We start from the raw sequence: 13,361 nt of genomic DNA, 5'->3' as shown, positions 1-13,361 counted from the left end.
GGCCCGTGCCAGGTTTCAAGCCACTACTCCCCGCCAAATAACCTCTAGCTTTCAGAAAGCCCGTGGGCCACCCTTGCAGCTACCAAGGCTTGTCTGTTGCCTGCCCGCAAACTGACTGCCTCACAACATTCACTGACTCCAGGACACCTCCAAAGCATAGAGACTAACATTGCCAGTGACCCCTCCCCTGTGTGATTGCAACCTGAAGGAAATGACTTCAACTTGAGCAGCAAAGAATCTTTGGCATGACCAGCACTGTGATTGAGAGCTAGGAGTCATCTCTGCACCCAGAGCCACCAGACGAGGTGGTGAAGATCCAAGCGTTGATTCCTGGCTCTGATCTTTGTCCCCCAAAGATCTCTACATCCAAAGGGAAGAGAGTGAGTCCACTCCCAAGACCTGTTTTGCAACTGAGTGCAAAACGCTCCAGCCACTGTGGACCTTTCAGCACAAAGGACAAGCAGGCCACCTCTGCAACAAGACTCCCTGGGCAAGGTAACAAAATTCTGACTGTTGAATCTTGGTCTTTGGCCCAATAGAACCTTAACGTCCCGTGGGTTCATCGGAAGTCACCCTACAAGTGCCCGAGTGCACTCTGATGTTTTCCCCATTGACTTCAATGGAAGCCCTTTAAATCTGCAAAGTACTGTATTTCCTAAAGACTTGAAAATTCACACCTCCAGCTGTACAAAAGCTACAAAGTTTGTTTTGGTGTCTAAATTAAGATTAAAATCTAATCTATTTTTCTAAATTGGTGTTGGATTCTGTTGAGTCGTGTCATTTACTTATCGTTCATGTTTGTAATGTGAAATGCTTTACACACGTTCCTCTAAGTAGCCTGAGTGCTCTTTGCCATACTACCAGGACTGAGCTAGGATTTCCTGAGAGTGATTCCGAGGTCCTCTACTGGGTATTGTGTTGGTATTTCATGGTAAGGCTACCTAGTCATACCATATGATACATTCACCTTGCTACAGTTTCTAGATAGATGCATGCTAGAAGAAGTGATGAACAGGTTGAGGATGCCACTGTCCTGACATACTGGGAACTGATGCAGTTGTTACTGGATGCTAGGCAGATGAAGACTGGGCACTGTGTATTGCTAGCAGTACCTTAGCACTGCTGGTTGCAGAAGACCAGAACGCAAGCTCAGTTCTCGCTTGATATTCCTTTACGGGCACTGCCAGTGTTACCCTATGCTGGTAATTGGATGGGACTGGGTGTGGGCATTGAACGGGTGGGTGACCGCTTTCGAGGTGGGAATTTGTTATCGTTTGAGGAGTTACGGACTGACTTTGACCTACCTGCGGGAAAATTTCTACTCTATGGGGCGATAGTAGCTGCTGTTTAAGAATGGTGGGGGGTGGACAGTCTGAGCCCTCTCAGCAGCAAAGTTGCCATGTTCTGTGCCCTGCCTCGGGCACACATAGAGCGTTTTCGAATCTGAATCCGGTGCTTCGCAGGCTCTCCTTGTCAACACTGCAGGACCTTTGGGTGGCAGACCTTGGTATACCAATCAGTGACCTTGATTGGTTGAAATGATTGAAGCAGGTTCCCAAGGTTTCTAGAAATGCCCACTTCACACTGATTAATTTCTATATTATTCACAGGGCATATCTTGTGCCAGGTAGAATTAATAAAATAAACCCCAATGCTTCGGTTCCTGCCCCAGGTGTGGAACAGAGGGGGCTTTATTAATGACATCACTGATTGACATAGATTGCATTCACCAATTACACGCTTACTGGGGTTATTCCCAAGTCCAGCAAAGTATAAAGTCACCTCCAGGTTTATAGACTTTGCCTTGATTATAGCAAAGCACCTTATAACTATAAATTGGAAAGCCTCAGTGGGGTCGCAGACTGATCAATGGAAGGGAGATCTCATTAGGTGGGCTGAATGTGAAAGCAGTACCCCAAAAGTGACACCAAAAGGGGTAGGGGCTCCATAGAGTTGGTGAGGGCATGGAAGGGGTCACTGGACGAGGTTAAACGTGTGGACGTGAAGTGGGAGGCCAGCTCTTCCCCTTGTGGGCCTGCAGCACCCTGACTGGCAGTGGGATGTGCGGGTTCCTCTATGTTTTGATCTGTACCTGCGGTGATTGGTCCCACAAAGTAGGTAACAACCAGTGAGCAGGGGCGTAGCTTGGTCAGTAAGACTTGGGGGAGGGGGTGTGAGCTTCAGATTTCCCAACAATCAAGCGGGGTATTTTATTAAAATAGATTATATGACAAGCAATACATTTTCAAATTAATAATTGTTAAGGCCTCCAAGAGAGAGATCCAGAGCATGTGTGTCCTTATGCATGTTTTTGTCAGTGTGGGTATCTAAAAATCCCAGGTGAAATCCGACAGACACCTTACTATACCCGACTGAAAACACGTGTACCCTACTATTTACTATATAATACATTTTTCTGGGGGTGTAACACCCCAAACACCCTCCCCGAAGCTACGCCCCTATTGGTGAGTCGCATTCCCCGTCCTAATGCTACCCACACTGTGGGCAGGGGTAGACTCAGTAGATATTAGTCAACCTATGGATTCAGCTGGGAGGGTGGTAAAGGTTGAATGACTTACTGTGTAGTCATAGGCTGATGGTTGGGATCGGGGATGTGGAAATGCAGGAATGTTGGTACTACCCCTACTGACAGGTATGACCACAATTGTATGTTGCATGTCCGTTCATTATAACTTGCTTTCTGTTTATTTTTATTGTTGAAGGTCAATACATTTTAATAAAAAAAATAGAACAAAACGGAGCTTGCAAGCAAGTAAAAATGATTTATGCACAACAGTTCTCCAATTTACCAACAAGACCCTACGAGCAGGTCCCGGTGACTGCGCTAAAATAAAGGGTGCCTGCCATATCTCGTGTTCCAATCGAATGATTGTTTCAATTTATTAAGTGGTATTGAAATCTAGGGCGAGATGTAGCAAGCATTTTGCATGTGCAAACTGCGAAAATCACAGTTTGCACCACGCAAAATGCCGTTTGCGATGCTCATTCACAATTTGCGAGTTGGTACCGACTTGCAAATTGTGAATGCGACTCGCAAATAGGAAGGGGTGTTCCCTTCCTATTTGCAACTCGCATCGCTATGCTAAATTGTTTTGTGACCGTGAATGCGTTCGCAAAGCAATTCTCAGTTACCACCAGTGTCACACTGGTGGTAACCCATTCGCAAAAGGGAAGGGGTCCACATGGGACCCCTTCCCCTTTGTGAATGTTGCCAAAAAGGGTTTTTCAGAGCAGGCAGTGGTCCAATGGACCACTGCCTACTCTGAAAAAACGAAACCAAATGGTTTTGTTATTTTTTTTATTTTGCAACTCGTTTTCCTTTAAGGAAAACGGGCTGCAAAATAAAATAAAATAAACTGCTTAATTTAAAAAGCAGTCACAGACATGGAGGTCTGCTGACTTCAGCAGGCCACCATCCCTGTGAGTGCAGGGACTCGCTATGGGGTCGCAAAATGCGACCCACCTCATTAATATTAATGAGATGGGTCTTTGCAACCCCATAGCGAATCGCAGATGGTGTCTGAGACACCGTTCTGCATCCGAATTTGTGATTTGGAAATTGCGAGTCACACCGACTCGCAATTTCCGAATCGCAAATTCGGAAAATGATACATCTGGCCCCTAGTGTTTAATTTGTAAATCCATAATTGCCGGTGATCGATGTGTTGAATAACAAGGCGGGGTAGTCTCAATTCCACCTCGTGTCTCTTATCTACCATCAGAAGCTTTCTGCCTCTCTACTTCTCTCTTGCAGATGTCATTTCATCCTTTCTCCCTTTGTCACTGTTTTTCCGTCTTTGTGTTTCTCCTTCTCCGCCTCGCTTTTTTTGTTTTTCTATCTCTTGCCCAGATTAAAAACTGTTGTTTCGATCTCTCTTGCTCTAGATTAAAGGCTGCTCTTTTTCTCGCTCTTAAAGACAGTTGTATTTTTTCTCTTGCTCAGATTAAAGACTACTGAGGAAAAAAAGTGCTTTTCCCCCAAAAATGAGTGCCAGGGTTATGGGAGAGCGCACCTGTGGAACCACCGGCTCAAATTAAGCAATGCTGGAATCATGTGTTTTTCGACAATGGATTTAATTTGATTAATGGGAAATTCTGCGTTCTCAAAGAAAACAATAAAATGAAATCCAGAACACTCTAAAATAATTCTAAGAGCGGATACGCAGAAGCCCTCTGTTTGAACTTCGATATGACTGCCAAGAAAAAAAGTTTCTAGTTAAAAACTGGATGACCAGCTAAGAAATGAACTGAAAAGGCTTATATTCCAGGTCAAGAGGTAAAACTTTCAGTCACCAACAACTGGACGGTTATAGTGTAATTAAATTCCATAATGGGGAGCCATACTCTCCTTGAACAAAATCTGGACCAGCGTAAACAACTCACATAGGACTACAAATCCAAAAAGCATTGGCAAAGTCAATAGGTCTAGGTTGAAATTAGAGCCCTTTAAAAAATATTAGGTAAAAAGGGCTACTTCTACACAAAGACAAAAGACTAAGGGGCAGATTTAAGCACCAGTAGCGCAGCCTTGCGCCACATTAGTGTATTTTTTTTACACTAATGTGGCCCAACAATGCCAAAATCGTCATGCCAAATTTACAAAGTGGCACAATGCATGCATTGTGCCACTTTGTAACCCTTTGCGCTACATCATGCCTACGCTAGGCATAATGTATGCAAAGGCGGCATTCCCCCGTTAGGGAGGGGCGAAAAATGGCACACAGAAATCTAAGAAATTTCTTTGCGTCAGTTTTTGTTGCCACTTTTAATGCCTGCTCAGAGCAGGCATTAAAAGGAGGCACAGCATTGTTTACAGTGGGCCTCAATGGGCTTTGCAGGGTTAGCATCACATTTTTTGATGTTAATCATGCAAAGTGCCAAAGTAGCATAAAAAATGATGACGCTAGTTCCCTAACAACCGCCATGTTGTGCCTTATATTAAATACGGCACACACATGGTGGCGTTACGGGGCACTAATGGGTGCAAGAAAACTGTAGGGCCACTTTTCTTAAATCTGGCCCTATGAGCCACAATTACAATTGCTAAATTTTGTGACTTCCTAATTGTGACTTTTTGAGAATCTCAATCAGGAAATCACAAACTGAGATATACAACAATGTGTTCTAGATTCCCAGTGGGTCGCAAATAGGCCTGCCTCATCAATATTCATGAGGCAGGTCGCAATTTGTCACCATTTGGGAATGACCAAAATCACAGGAAAGGAAAACGGGATGCCTTTCTAGAACAAAAATTAATAGTTTTCTTTTCCTTTTTTAAGAGTAGCCAATGGTCCGTTAACCAGTGCCTGCTCTTAAAAAATGTTTGCCTCCCCATTCGCAAGGACCCCATCCCATTTGTGAATGGGCTACCACCAACTTGAAGTTGGTGGTAAACTGTGAATGTTTTGCAATCGCATTCCCACCGCAAAACATTTATATATCCTTCTGTGAGTCGGTATTAGGAAGGGACACCCTTAACATGCCCCTTCCTAATACGGAATCGCAAACCATATTTTGTGATCCGGTAATAGGTTCCCATATCACAAAATAGGATTAGTACGTGTCAAAAGGCTATTTAGCGGTCACAAACAGCCCAATTATCCATTTGCGACACCTAAAACATTTGTAAATGTGTCCCTAATATCTTTCTGTATTCAATGCATCCATGACATACAAAATTGAATGTGTGGTGATTAAGTGCATTTTTGAGCTGTAACACATTGTAAGCACTACATAAGAGGTCAGCCAATTGGTGAGGTGAGAAAAAATACTCCTCTGGGCGTAACCAAAGCATCGTGTTTCAGAGGCAAGCTTTGGGCACCAGCACGTTTTTACTACAAAATAAGCACTGCAAGCAGTGAGGATACACATACAGCATAAAAAACCCTAATGGCGCGTAATCAAGATACTGCAAGCCACAGAAACACAGGCCCACTGGTGATGGAACTAGGGGTGGGGAGGTGCAGAAGCACCCCCAGATTTTTAGATAACCTTAAAGGAGATCACTGAAAATTAATAACAGATGCCCTCCACGTTTGTTTTCCAACGTGTCGTAGTTAACATTGTACATCGCATCCCTGCTCTCTGCCTGCGCTGGTGCACAAACTGATGATGCCTATGCCAATGCAGGCCCACTTGCACCATGTAGACAGGTTTGTTTTTGTGCAGGAAGGTACACCTTCCTGCACAAAAACAATCCTCAGAAGCATTTTCCTCTTTCTGTGTGTGCTGTACAGTGTAGCACAATTAGAAAGAGGAAACAGTGAGGAGAAATTAAGATAGTTCTCCTTGTTGCACCTCTGGTGCGGAGGCGAACATTTCTGATGGATTCCCATGTCTATTGGTGTTGGTAAATCTGGGAATGTGTCAGAATGCATGGGTGGATGTGTGGCACGCCTCCCTGCCGCAGAGTAACACAAGGTGGCAATTTACAATGCCTTGCGTTACTCTAGACTTATCAAGCCATGCAGGGCAATGCAAGATGGAGTTGCGTGGCTCGGTAAATCTCATTTGGGTTTTGCATCATCCTTGCATCCCCTTGGCGCAAGAGTGATGCAAAACCTTGATAAATATGGGCAAATAGTGTTCACTTTTCTTTTTTCTAACTCATAAGGGAAGGCATATTGTAACCGAACCCTCCTGACAATCTTGATGGAGTGCAAGGGGGTGTGAAAGAAGGCTACCATATGTCAATATTTTACACATGTAAATTACAAAAAATTACTGTTTTTACAAACTTTTCACATATTACAAAAAATGTCAGCAACATTGAAACAGTGGGGATCATTATCAGATCCATAGTACAGCAGCAGGGGTGGCTCCTCCATTACGGCGGAGGTGCATCGATTCTCCCGGCAGCAGCGGCAGCTGCAAAACCTTTGAAAGAAAAGGATAATAAACATTGTTTATTATGCTTTTCCTTTAAAGGTGCGGGGCCACGGGGGTGACAAGCAGAGCGCATTTATGTTTGGCCAGCCTTCTCGGACCAGCCAAACACACATGCGCAGAGGGCTCTCTTCAGCCTGACAACACAGCTGCTTGGCTGGAGAGAGCCTGCACAGGCTCCCAGTCTGCCAGGGTGCTCCCAGCCAATCCTGCAGCCTGTGCCTGCAGCAAGACAACGGAGAGGAGTGGCCCGGGTGCAGCGAGGAGCAAGGTAAGTTTTTTTTTTTTTTTTAATTTAATGTACTTTAATGTTTATTCCCTCCCACCCCCTCCCCCTGCGTGCCGCCCCGCCCCTTCCACGTCCCGCGAGCCGCTCCTGTACAGGCAGTAAATACAAATGTTGTGCACCGTTTACCAGGTCTGGTATTACCTATCCATTCCGAGTTCAACATCTTGAATGAGACATAATAATAGTAATAATAATAATAACAACAACAACATGTTCTCCCATGTTCTGCAGAGTTCGGAATAGTCTAGTTCAGTGCTTATTTTGAAAATAAAGAGGTGCCGGTGCTCAAAGCCCTTCTCTTAAACACAAGGCTGCTGTAATTAAATCTGCCAGCACTGAATACTGAGGCAGCGTAATCCTGAAGCCATTTTAGGCCTCTTCAATCCATTTACGGCCACCCTTGCCCCTTCAGCTCATCCTGCAACTTTCTACTTTCTCCCTTTATGATGCTTTTTAGTTTTTCCTTCTTCCGTCTTTCTCATATGTGTCTTTTGCTCGCAGCAAATGCTTGAGGCATAAGAATAAGCCCCGGCCCTCAAAAATAAGCGCCGGTGCTCAGCACCGGAAACAACAAGCACAAATTAAGCACTGGTCTAGTTGTTCACCATGGAGGTTTGTGCTGGGAGAAAGGGTAGTGTTTTTTTTTAAATTGGAGGTACTCGGTGTACATAGTGAAACCTAATTACATTTTAGAAATAGTACCTCTAAGCATTTTTGCAACACAACATGGATTAGAACTGGCATGCACTGTGGATGCAGCCAACCATTTTACAGAGTTATTTATGAAACGGAAAAGGAAGATGACAGTTTTTGTTTCTTTTCCGTGTCTACCCATCGTGGTCTCAGCTCTTTGAGCGTTTAAGTGCCCTGCTCGGGCTTTAAGCGCCACCCAGGAAAGTTGATGAGAAATCGGAAGAGCAAATTGCTCATTTGACAGGTACGAAGTACGTCCACGTGTGGAGCATATTACAGCCCTGGAGTTCACTTCTAAAAGGAAAGTAAAAGGCAGGAATTCATAGAGGTATCAGGAAATCTTGCGCATTAAAAAAAACTTTAATAACTCGGTGCTTTATTGGCGCCTTACTGGCCACTTCAAAATGGGAGGATATCTAAGCACTGAAGTTTCATACTTTACTATTACGTACATCAACGAGGCTCATATTAACAATCTTAGAAGGATGAAAGGCCGGCATACCCCACCAGAACTTGAGCCTGTGGACAAAATGACGCGCAAACGCACGCTCGCATACATTGTGAACTTGAGACCAGCTGTACTGGTCACACGGGATCTCTGCGGCAGGAGCATTCAGTCATTGAGATATCGCCCCGAAATAAGTAGTTTGTACTTACAGTGCCGTGCTCTCGATCGATCCGCTGCTGCTCTGCGGCTATTAAACGTTAAACCGGTCAAGGTGCGCGCTCTGACACAGCAGAGAAGGAATGTCTCTCCCTCTCCCCAGCACGGCTCTTAAAGCCTGCACACTCCTCCCACGCCTCCCAGGGGCCAATGGCTCTCCGTGTTGGCATCCTGGAAGCTTGACCCTAGCGAGCCTTGGGACCCGCCACCCCGCAGGGCAGGTCTGCCCAGTGTGCTGAAGGACTTTGCCTCAGCCACACTCACTGCCAACTTGCTAGTGTCATGCAGCAGGTAAGCTGTTGCTGCTTGGCACCCGTGACACTAGCGAGCCTGCCGCCAAAAGGCTTGGGATATGGGAAGCCACTCATGTCAAAATTATAGCTCCCTATATAGGACACCTCCTGGAATGCATTGCGTGTTGCAAAATGAATATGACACACACAAGAATGAATGTACTATGTTTAAAAAAAAATATGATACCTGGCAGAGAGAATCTGACTTGAACCAAAACAAATATGAAACCAGGCAAAGTGAATATGCTACTTAGTGATTATTCTGAATAACTCACACTCAGAATTGAGTAAGAGATATACTGAAATATATATCAATCATACTGAAATAAATATGGCCCTCACTGTAAATAATAAAGCAATCAATGAAACACATATAATATTCATAAAAAAGAATGAGACATTTCTTGAAATGACTGACACATGCCAAAAAGAATATGACACGCATTGGAGTGAATATGACAGCTTGAAATGAATATAATGTACTGAAATGAAAATGCATTATTCTGAAAGGAATATAGGGCCTGATTCTAACTTTGGAGGACGGTGTTAAACCGTCCCAAAAGTGGCGGATATACCACCTACCGTATTACGAGTCCATTATATCCTATGGAACTCGTAATACGGTAGGTGGTATATCCGCCACTTTTGGGACGGGTTAACACCGTCCTCCAAAGTTAGAATCAGGCCCATAATGTGCAATGAACATTACATTTATAAAAAAAAATGAATATGGTTTGCATTGAAAGTAATATGATATACATTGACATGATTATAATATGTGTTGTAATTGGTATGAGTCATGTTCAAATCAATATCATGCGTTAATATGAATGAGAAATCTATTGAAAGGAATATGACAGATGCTAAGATGAATATGACATGAAATGAATATGAGCCCTTTTGAAATTAATTCAACATGCCTTAAACTGAATATGACCCATTCTGACATTAAAATGAAACTTGTCAAAAGGAATGTTATGCTTTGAAATCAATATGATACACAGCGACATGAATATTGCATATATTGAAATTAATTTGACCTATGTTGAAATGGATATGCCCCATATTAAAATTATAATGTCAGGTGTTAAGATGAATATGACATCCACTGACACAAATATGCCATTCATTTAAAGCAACATGACACATGTAAAGATTTATATGAACCATTTTCAAATGAATATGATATCTGATGAAGTTGATATGAGCCATTTCAAAATTAATATGACATTCATTAAAATTAATATGACACTTATTGAAATGGATATGAAACTATATGAGATAAATATAGTATGCTTTGAAATGAATAAAGCACATAATGAAATGAACACAAGCCATGTGTAAATTAAAATGCTCACTGTTTAAATATGGCTTGCCTTGAGTCGATGTTGATTTGCTTTAAAATTAACAAAACATATTGAAATTAATATAACATATTCTGAAAGGATATGATATGAACACAAATTAATTAACTAAAATAAATATATGTTTTCGACTATGTGCTACTGTAGGAGGCTGGGCTGGCTTGTAGTGAGTACCAAGGGGTACTTACACCTTGCACCAGGCCCAGGTATCCCTTATTAGTGTAGAGGGGTGTCTAGCAGCTTAGGCTGATAGAAAAGGTAGCTTAGCAGAGCAGCTTAGGCTGAACTAGGAGACGAGTGAAGCTCCTACAGTACCACTAGTGTCATATGCACAATATCATAAGAAAACACAATACACAGATATACTAAAAATAAAGATACTTTATTTTTATGACAATATGCCAAAGTATCTCAGTGAGTACCCTCAGTATGAGGATAGCAAATATACACAAGATATATGTACACAATACCAAAATATACAGTAATAGCAATAGAAAACAGTGCAAACAATGTATAGTCACGATAGAATGCAATGGGGGCACATAGGGATAGGGGCAACACAAACCATATACTCTAGAAGTGGAATGCGAACCATGAATGGACCCCAAACCTATGTAACCTCGTAGAGGGTCGCTGGGACTGTAAGGAAACAGTGAGGGTTAGAAAAATAGCCCACCCCAAGACCCTGAAAAGTGGGTGCAAAGTGCACCTAAGTTCCCCAAAGAGCACAGAAGTCGTGATAGGGGAATTCTGCAGGAAAGACCAACACCAGCAATGCAACAACAATGGATTTCCAGACGAGAGTACCTGTGGAACAAGGGGATCAAGTCCAAAAGTCACGATCAAGTCGTGAGTGGGAAGATGCCCAGGAAATGCCAGCTGTGGGTGCAAAGAAGCTGCCACTGGATGGTAGAAGCTGAGGATTCTGCAAGAACGACAAGGGCTAGAAACTTTCCCTTTGGAGGATGGATGTCCCACGTCGTGAAGAGTTGTGCAGAAGTGTTTTTCCGCAGAAATACCGCAAACAAGCCTTGCTAGCTGCAAGGGTCGCGGTTAGGGTTTTTGGATGCTGCTGTGGCCCAGGAGGGACCAGGTTGTCGCCAATTGCGTGAGAAGACAGAGGGGGCATCCAGCAAGACAAAGAGCCCACTCAGAAGCAAGCAGCACCCGCAGAAGTGCCAGAACAGGCACTACAAAGTGGAGTGAACCGGAGCTCACCCGAAGTTGCACAAGAGGGTCCCACGACGCTGGAGGACAACTCAGGAGGTTGTGCAATGCAGGTTAGAGTGCCGGGGACACAGGCTCGGCTGTGCACAAAGGAAATCCTCGAAGAGTGCACAGGAGCCGGAGTAGCTGCAAAACACGCGGTTCCCAGCAATGCAGTCTAGCGTGGGGAGGCAAGGACTTACCTCCACCAAACTTGGACTGAAGAGTCACTGGACTGTGGGAGTCACTTGGACAGAGTTGCTGAGTTCAAGGGACCTCGCTCGTCGTGCTGAGAGGAGACCCAGAGGACCGGTGATGCAGTTCTTTGGTGCCTGCGGTTGCAGGGGGAAGATTCCGTCGACCCACGGGAGATTTCTTCAGAGCTTCTAGTGCAGAGAGGAGGCAGGCTATCCCTACAGCATGCACCACCAGGAAAGCAGTCGAGAAGGCGGCAGGATCAGCATTACAAGGTCGCAGTAGTCGTCTTAGCTACCTTGTTGCAGTTTTGCAGACTTCCAGCGCGGTCAGCAGTCGATTCCTTGGCAGAAGGTGAAGAGAGAGATGCTGAGGAACTCTGATGAGCTCTTGCATTCGTTATCTAAGGAATTCCCCAAAGCAGAGACCCTAAATAGCCAAAAAAGGAGGTTTGGCTACTTAGGAGAGAGGATAGGCTAGCAACACCTGAAGGAGCCTATCAGAAGGAGTCTCTGACGTCACCTGCTGGCACTGGCCACTCAGAGCAGTCCAGTGTGCCAGCAGCACCTCTGTTTCCAAGATGGCAAAGGTCTGGAGCACACTGGAGGAGCTCTGGCACCTCCCAGGGGAGGTGCTGTTCAGGGGAGTGGTCACTCCCCTTTCCTTTGTCCAGTTTCGCGCCAGAGCAGGGCTGAGGGATCCCTGAACCGGTGCAGACTGGCTTATGCAGAGATGGGCACCATCTGTGCCCATCAAAGCATTTCCAGAGGCTGGGGGAGGCTACTCCTCCCCAGCCCTGACACCTTTTTCCAAAGGGAGAGGGTGTAACACCCTCTCTCTGAGGAAGTCCTTTGTTCTGCCTTCCTGGGCCAGGCCTGGCTGGACCCCAAGAGGGCAGAAACCTGTCTGAGGGGTTGGCAGCAGCAGCAGCTGCAGTGAAACCCCGGGAAAGGTAGTTTGGCAGTACCCGGGTCTGAGCTAGAGACTCGGGGTATCATGGAATTGTCTCCCCAATGCTAGAATGGCATTGGGGTGACAATTCCATGATCCTAGACATGTTACATGGCCATGTTCGGAGTTACCATTGTGACGCTATACATATGTTGTGACATATGTATAGTGCACGCGTGTAATGGTGTCCCTGCACTCACAAAGTCCAGGGAATTTGCCCTGAACAATGTGGGAGCACCTTGGCTAGTGCCAGGGTGCCCACACACTAAGTAACTTAGCACCCAACCTTTACCAGGTAAAGGTTAGACATATAGGTGACTTATAAGTTACTTAAGTGCAGTGGTAAATGGCTGTGAAATAACGTGGATGTTATTTCACTCAGGCTGCACTGTCAGGCCTGTGTAAGAATTGCCAGATCTCCCTATGGGTGGCACAAGAAATGCTGCAGCCCATAGGGATCTCCTGGAACCCCAATACCCTGGGTACCTTAGTACCATATTCTAGGGAATTATAAGGGTGTTCCAGTATGCCAATGTAAATTGGTGAAATTGGTCACTAGCCTGGTAGTGACAATTTGGAAAGAAATGAGAGAGCATAACCACTGAGGTTCTGGATAGCAGAGCCTCAGTGAGACAGTTAGTCATAACACAGGTAACACATACAGGGCACACTTATTAGCACTGGGGCCCTTGCTGGCAGGGTCCCAGTGACACATACAACTAAAACAACATATATACAGTGAAATATGGGGGTAACATGCCAGGCAAGATGGTACTTTTCTACAGCTACATTTAGTTTTT

At 44.7% G+C, this 13,361-nt stretch overlaps 1 protein-coding gene across 1 annotated transcript in view; it reads right to left on the bottom strand.

Annotated features, from left to right (window-relative positions):
- Nucleotides 1-8,688, bottom strand: part of LOC138301185 (ectonucleoside triphosphate diphosphohydrolase 8-like) — a 362,446-nt gene extending 353,758 nt beyond the window's left edge. Inside the window, exon 1 of the mRNA XM_069241410.1 lies at nucleotides 8,546-8,688. The gene's annotated coding sequence lies outside the window, so the exon portion shown is untranslated. The remainder of the gene's footprint in view (nucleotides 1-8,545) is intronic.
- Nucleotides 8,689-13,361: the final 4,673 nt, after the last annotated feature.

The sequence above is a fragment of the Pleurodeles waltl genome, chromosome 6 (assembly GCF_031143425.1).
Source record: "Pleurodeles waltl isolate 20211129_DDA chromosome 6, aPleWal1.hap1.20221129, whole genome shotgun sequence".
In the NCBI taxonomy this organism is placed as follows: domain Eukaryota; kingdom Metazoa; phylum Chordata; class Amphibia; order Caudata; family Salamandridae; genus Pleurodeles; species Pleurodeles waltl.
This window is presented reverse-complemented; position numbering and strand designations above follow the sequence as displayed.